Genomic DNA, 9,725 nt, shown 5'->3' with positions numbered 1-9,725 from the left:
ACGTCCAGTTGTGATTAGAATATCTTCTCTCCTGTGTGACAACTACTGGTTAGACATGCAGAGGGAGGCTTAATGAGAAGTTATATCTGCTGTTGTGACAGACATGAGCTGGGTTATGTAATTGTATAGGTTTCATCTTTAAGGAGTAAGGATGAAAAGGGGCTTGTTTACCCTTGCTATTGTATTGCTTAACAGCTGTAAAGGAAGCTTAAATGATAATTGTCACTCTTTCTTCACATGAAAGTAATTTAGATGCACCGAAATGTCCACAAACAATTAGAGCAAAACGTGCAAGCGTCTTTACGCACACCTATTACATTTATGAAATCTCTCTCTTCAGCTTGTGTGCCAAGAGAACGATTATTAGCCATCTTCATCTGTTAGGTACACTTCATGAATTTTACATCATCCCTCATCATTACCATAACGACACTATCAAAGATATTAGGAGGCTTCGGCAATGTTCCTCTCGTAGACATCCCTGTTAGATGTGCTGTCAGGGAGGCAGTCTCATCTACCTCTCCTAATGAGTGTGTGTGCATGTCTGAGTTTACTGTATGGAAATGCATATGTGTGAGTGATGATCACAAAGGGGGCGTTGTGTATGTGCACATTTGTGTGTGTGACATCGCTCTCTAAAAGTGGAATTTCCATTTTTCTGTCTGTGTCTCCGCTACAGTAATACCTCCACTTATGTAGACAGTGTAATTCATCTGAGTGGCTTGTTCTATGAGTGTGTGCGCTGTGTACAGTATCTGTACGACACATAACAGCATATCATTCCACCTACAGTATAGCAATTCACATGATGGCTGTGTGGCTGCGTACAATGTGTTTGTGTGTGTATGTGTGTGGCTGTGGCTGTGTACTAACACTGTAATTATGTTCTACCAGCAACAGGAGTGTAATAAACAAAGTGAACAGAAAAAAAACATTGGCATGACTACTGGGCTAAAAGGTTAAAAACACACACACTCAAATACACAAATATACATGCACTCATACACACACACTTATCCTAACACACACACACTCTCTCTCACACATACATACACACACATTGGCACATATCATGCACAAAAATATGCATACAGATTTGATGCAAGCTCAACTTTTCTCCTTGGTTGCCTTGTTAGTCAGTAGCTGGAGAGAAAAGTGATCTGCTTATTAATCCCCCAACGGACAGTAGAGTGTGTGTTAAGATGGGCACATTAAATGCACCACCAATACACATGGTTCAGCTGTTGTCAGATACAGTGGGGGATAACACACACACAAGTACAAACACACACGCACACACATACAAGCCATCTGACAATCACTCAGCACACTGTGGGTTCGTTACCATATCTGCTGGCAGTAAATTGGATGGAGGCGCATACATAATATTCATATGTTTATGCCACGTTAGCGTCCAGGCCTCCCGCCGAGGCCATTTGTGGAGCTCATTTGAAAGTGATTGGATGCAGACAGCGACTGAACTCCCACTCACGGCTGTGTTCTGGTGCTGTGCAGCCAGCATGTTCAGCTGAACACAGTCATAATGGGATGTTGAGCTAATAGGGAGATAACACAGGCCATCCATGGGCATATGCCTAATGTGTGTTTTAAAGGCAGGATGCTCCGGGCAGACTGAGAGGCCTCCCTAAACTAATGATAAATGTAATACATTACACACCCTATTACAGTATGGTGAATCTTATTAATCATAATGGGAATGGTTGATAACAAATGCAGCGTCTGTACTGGTGCTGTTGACAAATGATGCAGCAAATAAAATGATAAACGCCATACACGGGTTACCTCATTACAGTTCATTACTGAGCACCTGAACTGTCACACAACAGGGATTCAGAGCTCAACCCGCAACCCCCTCACCATGTCTCAATCCCCCCCCAACCCCCCTCCCTCCCTCCCTCCCTCACACACACACACACACTTTTCAACCACCACTCCCTCTTTCTCTCTCAAACTTCTTCCTGATTACTGCATGGCCTGAAGGGGTCTCTTGGCATCCCATGTGATAGTAATTATTAAACAATATAGGGGTGTTCCAGTGAAAGAGTGTTTCAACAGGGCTCTGCTTGGCCTGACAGGCTGTGCGGTCAGCAGTCTTCATTCTGGAATATTCTGATTAACTCAATCGGATTAGAATACAGCCACAGGTAGTCAGAGACACTGCAAGATCGAGGAGAACCCCCCCCCCCATATTGTATTAGCCCAATCAGATTAATATTACGGATTGTCACCACCACCTTTGTTGCCCATCTGGGAATGGGGTGGGTGTGGTAGGGACGGAGGAGTGAGAATGTGATTATCCAGACAGTAACAATCGAGCTTCGGAGAGAGCATGGCTGTTGGCACTGCTGTATTCAATAAGCAGAGAGAACAAACCGCATTCTGCCCCATTATAATTCTTAATTTGGCAAATCTTCACACAAATTACTCAGGCTGCTCTCATCCGGTTGGAGGAGCAGATTACAGAGGAAGGAGATGATTGGAGGAGACGTGAGGGCGCTTTCTTGCTTGCCGAGGGGGTAGTTGAGTGGCTGATTGCACAGGAAGTAGTATTATTGTGCGGGCATAAAGAGAAGCAGTAATGTGACACAAGTTTTTCCTATCCTGCTTCGATGAAACTGTGAATCATGAACAATTTCAGAATTATTTCTGTTAAATCTAACAAAATCCATCCAAAATAGTGAATACATGTACATTTCATTCAATAAAAAGGTGAAAGGTTAGGTGAAAAACTTGTGTATTTAGGTTAGGCTTTCTCCAATAAAAGCAGTACTTACCAGATAAAAATAAATATATATCTGGTGGCTCACCGTGTCGAGTGTGTACCACCACAATGCTGCAGCCCAGGTACAATTCCAGCCTGTCCCATTTCTGCATGTATTCCACTTTCTCCCTCCTTTCTATTCTCTCAGTATATGTTGTATGCAGTCTGTATGCGTCTCATATGTCTCATGTGAATAGTTCGAAAAAAGTAATCCACCCAAAAACATCCTCATAAACAATTTTTTTCATGAAAATACATAATCATCATAATCATAATCATTGCAATAAACATTACTTGTGTCTGTGCAATCAATGAATCAAACTAGTCAACAACTTTTGATCTTTGAAAGTTTAAATCATCATAACTTTTTAGGCCTTTAGGCAGCTAGCTCATCCAAACAACGACACAGCGTGTCCTGAGCAAGACACCATCCAATTCTTTACTTCATACAGTGCCCAGTTCATGAGCCACACACACTGACAGACACTCCTGGAATTGTAAATTAGATTAGAATATCAAAAGTGGATATAGCTAGCAATTCAAACAATTAAGAAATATTGATTATATCAGTCTGGCAACAACATTCTTTGGACTGTAGAAACATTTTATTGTTTATATGAACAAACTATTTAAATTAAATACATAGCAACTCATGGCTGAGAAGTATGGGATATTCTGGATAGTTTGGAATAGTCTGCGTCTGGACACTAGCGTATCTATGTGTGAGGTTAACATTTTGTTTACCCCCCACATCTTGATTTCAATCAACACGTGCTAATTTAGCTATGCATTTTGCCACTGCAAATCCATACCATGTTTTAACTGCATGTATATATTGTAATACCTACTGAGGGATCATTGAGAGGAGTGTGTATTAAGGCTGCTGAAGGAGCAGCAGTCTGCTGCCCTGCTAATGGCCTGAAGCATGCCACCAGGCATAGGCAAACACCCTGTCAGTGCTCTCAGTTTGTATGTGTATTCGTCTTCCAAAACACAGCAACACAAATACTGTGCCGACAATTATATTTTCATCACGTGATAGTGAAGTTGCAATTAAACAATCTACAGAAATCAACGCAAATACAATAATTTAACCTTCTACCAGTGATTGTCAAGTACGTCTGTGTGATTGTGTGGCAAAATCTCTTAGTGTTTGTGTGAGGCTATGTGAGGCTGTGGGTGTTGCTGTGTATTCCCAGTGTAATCAATCAAAACCCATTAATCCTCAACACAAGCATGATACCTGAGGGCGTAACTACCCCAAGATAACTCAGAATCACATCTGCTCTCGTTCTCTCTCCCTCTCTCTATCGTTTTCTCTTTCTCTCTGTCTATCTCTTCTACAGTATCTTCTCGCTCTATTCAGAGTTTAAGCCACATGGGCCCTATCAACATGCAATAGAGTGTGCGGAGGGCACAAATGGAGTATGCTCAATATCACACACGTACCTTAAAAAAACAGTGTAAGCGCCTGCAAACATCTAATAATGGCCAATTAAATCATCAAAAACCACATTCCCCGTAATACACACAAACACACACATACACAAGGAAGAGCGGGGGGTGAGGAGAGGAAGGGGGGGGGGCAAAAGTAACCCTAGGGCTGTTAAACTTTAAAGCTCCTGCTTCAAATACTACATAAAACAAATAATGTGACTAAAACCATAACCCTGGGAGAGGCCGCTTGCTGCCTGGTAATTGTCTGCTTTCATGGCTCCATCCAGCCAGAACATTAGGCCTGTATTCTCCGCCTGCTGGGCTCTATCGTGGGGGCTATTGCAAACAAGGGAGGCTCCACAAAGGCCAGGCCTCCACTGGGAACCCTACAGCCCCGCTCTTAGCCTCTACAGGGATCTGTTACCACACAAACAATATCAAAGACACACAGAGATTGTTGCAAACAGCCCAGTTAGACTGGTGAGGCCTGATTCTTCTTATTTTTTATCATACACACATCCACACAAACATGTGACGCACACACATTCACACAGACAAATACTTATTTTTTGTTCATCTCTGGTCGTACACTCAGACTTTCTTTGAGGCAATTGGTTGTTTCAAACAGGATCCATAAAATATGAAACAACCTCTGCCCTGTCTGCCTCCGAGGTGGACTCCACACCTGCTGCACAGTGATCAGATGTTTTGATATGCACCATCCACCCTCTCACTGTGCTGGCAGTTCGCCTCCCTGTCTCTCCCACGCTGCTTCCCCTCGGACAGCAAGTAACACCGGCCTCCAAACAGCGTCCAGGGGATAAGTGGATTTAATTGGACCTCAAACAACACAGCATGCTCTCCAGGTTCAATTGCAATATGCACGTTGTTTTGATGCAGTTGTTTGCAAGTTAAGCAACTGGATTATGAATACGTTAGAAAACAAAGATATTTTTTAAGCACTGGACTTGCGATTAATGCGACTGAGGCTATTGAGGTAGGGGATGAGGCTTCCATAACAAGCACAACTCAATAACCAGCAGCCGATTCCCTGCTCCCATTGGAACTAATATGCTCCTGACTGGGCTATTCAATCACTATTGAATTCATTTTTCATAGCTTCATCTAATCACAGTGTTTCTCTAGTCAGATCCTCCCTTCTTAATGTGTTCATCAATACAACCCAACCATGCCTGGGGGACAGAACACAACAGCAGCTAAACATGATCAATCTGTTCTCATTAGCTTGAAGCACATGAAGCGTACCTGTGACAGTTATAAGCTGTACAGAACAACTACAGGAGGAGATGAGTCGAGTTATAAGACATAGCCAGACATATTTTAGATGGGTAGAGAGACAGATATACACATACAAACACGCATGTAGTGTAAGCCATTTGGAAAGATATTATTTATGACACAATATCACTGCAATCTGTTATTTGGGGGGTTCCCTGCTTTTTATTTATTTTTATTATTAATTTATTATATTTTTTATATTTATATTAATTTTGTATATGTTTTAATGTAAAATTTTAATTAAAATAGCGCCAATGTTTTATTTAGTAAAAATGCACAGTATTTGCACTGAATATGTTCACAAATTACAGTACATGCAGACATTTCTGAGTAGTGCATCCTTCACCAGAAATGGGCTGACCGCTTGGGCTGTTTTACAGCTTGTGCGTATCGGCTCAGTTCTTCACGCTTATGGCTGTGGGTTTTGAAGCGTCAGTAACACTCCAATGTGTTCATGGTGACTCGTGATACGACACGGTGGCCTTTACTTTTAAGATGCAATGTGCTGCGTGGTGCTTTGATAGCCAGTTAGTGTAATATCCACGAGGAGTAATTGGAGGGATGGAATCCACTACCAGTTAATGCTGAGTGTGCCTGGGTGAGACATGAACAGTGTGTGAAACGGCTCTCTACAGAAACATTCGGTAACTAAGGATAATTAGGTACATTGTTTACCTCAAAGACAAAAGCAGCCCAGCTGCATTTACCATAAAGTACATTGAGACACCGGTTTCTTACAGTACATAAGCAGCAGAGTTATTTATCATATCTAGGTGTGGAGTTGTTGTGTGTGACAAATCTGAGGTAAGATCTCATAAAATATGATAAACATATAATCGTGAGTGAGCTGATGAGTGACCTTTCTTAATGAAAAACTGTTTTGTACCATACAGATACTATAAGGAAAACTGGACTAGCACCGACAGAAAGATCTGTACCCATAAGATTCAGTAAGCATTCAGAAGGTGATGTCAGAGTATAGGTGAAACATCCTTGCCCATAGGGGGCACTGCCAAGGGAGTTTGGGTTAAAGCAGTCCTCCCTAAGAATGATGAATACGACAGCTTGCCATGTAATAGTATAAGATTTACTCATGGATGCAGTTTAGAAGAATTAAGAACAAGTGCAGTTCAATGTTTCAGTTGATTTTTTCTGATACAAGGGCATGGAAACATGTTCATGAAGCAGGATATGAAGTCATGTTGCAGGTTTTTAGAGTTTTGTGGTTTCAACTGCAGCACCAACAACACAACACAACAAAAAATGTTGAAGATAATCTACCTCTCTTTACGGTGTCTATTTATAAAGTGGCCATGGATTGATAGCTATTTCACAAAACACAGAGTAACTCAACACCCCTTTCTCCTCACTTACACACACACACACGGTTCAGTGTATTGTAACTGTAAACACACACCACACTCATGCACACACAGAGGATGCATGTGCAGGTATTGATTAGTGGTCAGCTTTGGGGAAACGGGGAGATGGGCTGCAACGAGGGGAGCTCTCATTCCCCCAGGCACTTTATCCAACCATCTGCCTTCATCATATGAAACTACTCCAGTTTCTCTCCTTGGAGAGGAGCAATGAGGAGAGTTCAGTGTGCAGTTTTAGCCTGAAAGCCACCCTCAGGGCCGGACTCCAAACCAATCAGATTGCAGGGGGGTTAGGGGTCAAAGGTGAGTGTATGATATAAGTTTTACATGGTTCTATCTGACCCTTGTGGGCTGCCGTAGTGTTCCCCAGAGCCTTGTTGTCCCATTTGTATTCTGATTTCATCTTTCAGTTACCCCTCTTCCTCTCGTTGATATGGAATAGGAGATTACCATCCCACTCCAAACTCTGTTGAATAGAATGTGGCTTTATTTGCACATTCTGTTTCATGGCCTTGAGAGATGAGAGTCGCAAGGTTATGTAAAAATATTTGGAGGGTTATGCTTTCTATGAATAATGTAAGGAGATATATTTATTCATTGATTCTTAATTCTAATGCCTCACATTAGTATTTAGCTTTTAAGTATTCAAGTTCATTGTAGCATACATATTGAGCCAAAGATAAATCTAAAGATCAAAATGTAAAACAACAATTCCTTGTTTTCATCTTTCATTGCTTGCATGGAAGGTATTTGTTACAAAAGTATTTGTTGCTCAGTGATTGGCGTAAAATCATAGGTCTAAGTATACTCTTGTCAGGGTTAATTACACAAACTGTAGGCAGAACTGACATAATGCATGATAATCATTAAAGATATGACTCAGTACCACATGAAAAGAGCAGTGGTAGGTTATCATTGTTCTATAATTTCATCTTTGAAGAATCCCAGAGACGCCATTTCGCCAAAGCTTTCATGCACAAGAAAATGAGCGCTAGCTGTTTTTATTTTCAGGACAGCCAGGACAAACAGAGACATCGGTGTTGTTCTCTGATATGATTAGCAACACATACAGTATACTGTCGATACTTATCCAGACTTGCATGGTCAAATTATATCATTTTTCCTTAAATTGCCTTGGACTAAGAGTGATTAATTTGGTACACATTGTGTCGGTTATTGTATTAGCTGTGTTGCTGCCTCTCATTGTGTTCCTCACTCTTCCACAGAGTCAAGTGAAAACTATTATCAGGGATTGCCCACTGAACTGCATTTAGATACTTGATATTATAGAGCCAGAGTTTCACAATTTGTTTATTGTAGCAGAGTGAAATTCATGTCATTTTTTGCAGGTTAACCGTGAATTATGTGTACCGTACCAACCCTGCCTGTTACATTGTGTGTGTACATTATTGTAACCTTACTCAACACGACAGCATATGGTACCATGTTCAGCTTCATCGTCATGGCCTGCGACATTCCAGAACACACACGTTTTCAAGGTTGCACTTGTCTCTATTTGATGGTTCAGTATGTATATCATTAGACAGTCTAAATTGGTGTTGAGGCAATCATAATTACCAGTGAATCAGGTAATCAGATTGCACAGTCCTGAAACCTGCAGTCATTCTCTTTACTGCACACAGAGACCAGTCATCCCTATTTTATGGAAATTACGTTTCCGACAGTCTACATTGCACAATTACCCTCAGATATACCCTCAGTATATTCAGTTAAGATTGACCTTGTGAACTTAGAAACTAAAGGTTTAAATCTGATCCTAAAGCCTTGCAAAGCCCACGAAAATACCTTAGTGGACTTGTAGTTAACTACCGTATTAGACTGACTGAATGAGATTTTGGTTACCATGTTAGGGAAATTAAATGTATTGTATAAAATGTATTAGAAAGTAAAAAGAACAGTTCCATGACTATGATAGTAACATACACCCAGTATTCTAAAAAACTTGTTCAAACTCAAACTCAAATGTTACTACAGCTTGCCGGTTTGGTTTTCGGCTCTTCCACATTTACTTTTGTTGATCAGAGAGAGCCACATCCTCCATATGAAGGTTTTAGGATGGAGGGGAAAACATTTACTCCTGCCACATTTGCATTTCGCCATACATTAACAAGACTCCCAAAACAGGAAGTTGTTTGCATTTGCATCTAAATGCGTTTGACCCATAGACTGGAAATGACACATAATTATGTTCCCCCCGAGTGTTCCTAGTTTGCAGGGGGAACAGAGCTGTGGCGAAGGGTAGCACCAATTGCTCTAACATGGCTCCCAGCACAAATTGCAGCAGTGGGCTGTTTGCTTTTTCATTAACATTCACCGTCTGTCTGATTGCCCTGGAATCTGTAAGGCCCCTTCTTCTCCCAGCCCTCCCACTTCTCCCACCCCATGGAGGAGAGGGGGGAGAGTCCTGAGCCTCCCGCTGTGCTTGTCTATGGAGACCAGAGGCTCCGGAGAGGTTCACTGTTTGATGTGCGCACATGCAACAACGCAGTTTGATGTTATTATCTGTTCACAGAGTTGAAATGCATTGTGGGACAACTCTTAACAGGAGCTGGAGGAGAGGAGAGGTAGAGTAGTCCACAAAGAGGATTTAAATGGACATGTATTTGTGCAAATGTCAGTAATGAGTAACAACTGTAGATGGTTGATACTTCATTCGGTGTCTCATTGGTCTTCTCGAGTCGGAAAATACCTTTGTGGTTATTTTTAAGTTGAGCATCTGAGAAATCTCTCTGAAGGTGACGAAACTTTTGACTCTTTCTCCACCTGAGATCAAATTAGTAGAAACACAAGAATATAATGTTGGACCA

The sequence above is a fragment of the Osmerus eperlanus genome, chromosome 3, assembly GCF_963692335.1.
Source record: "Osmerus eperlanus chromosome 3, fOsmEpe2.1, whole genome shotgun sequence".
Classification (NCBI taxonomy): Eukaryota; Metazoa; Chordata; class Actinopteri; order Osmeriformes; family Osmeridae; genus Osmerus; species Osmerus eperlanus.
The sequence above is the reverse complement of the archived record's forward strand: the minus strand, read 5'-3'. Positions refer to the sequence as shown.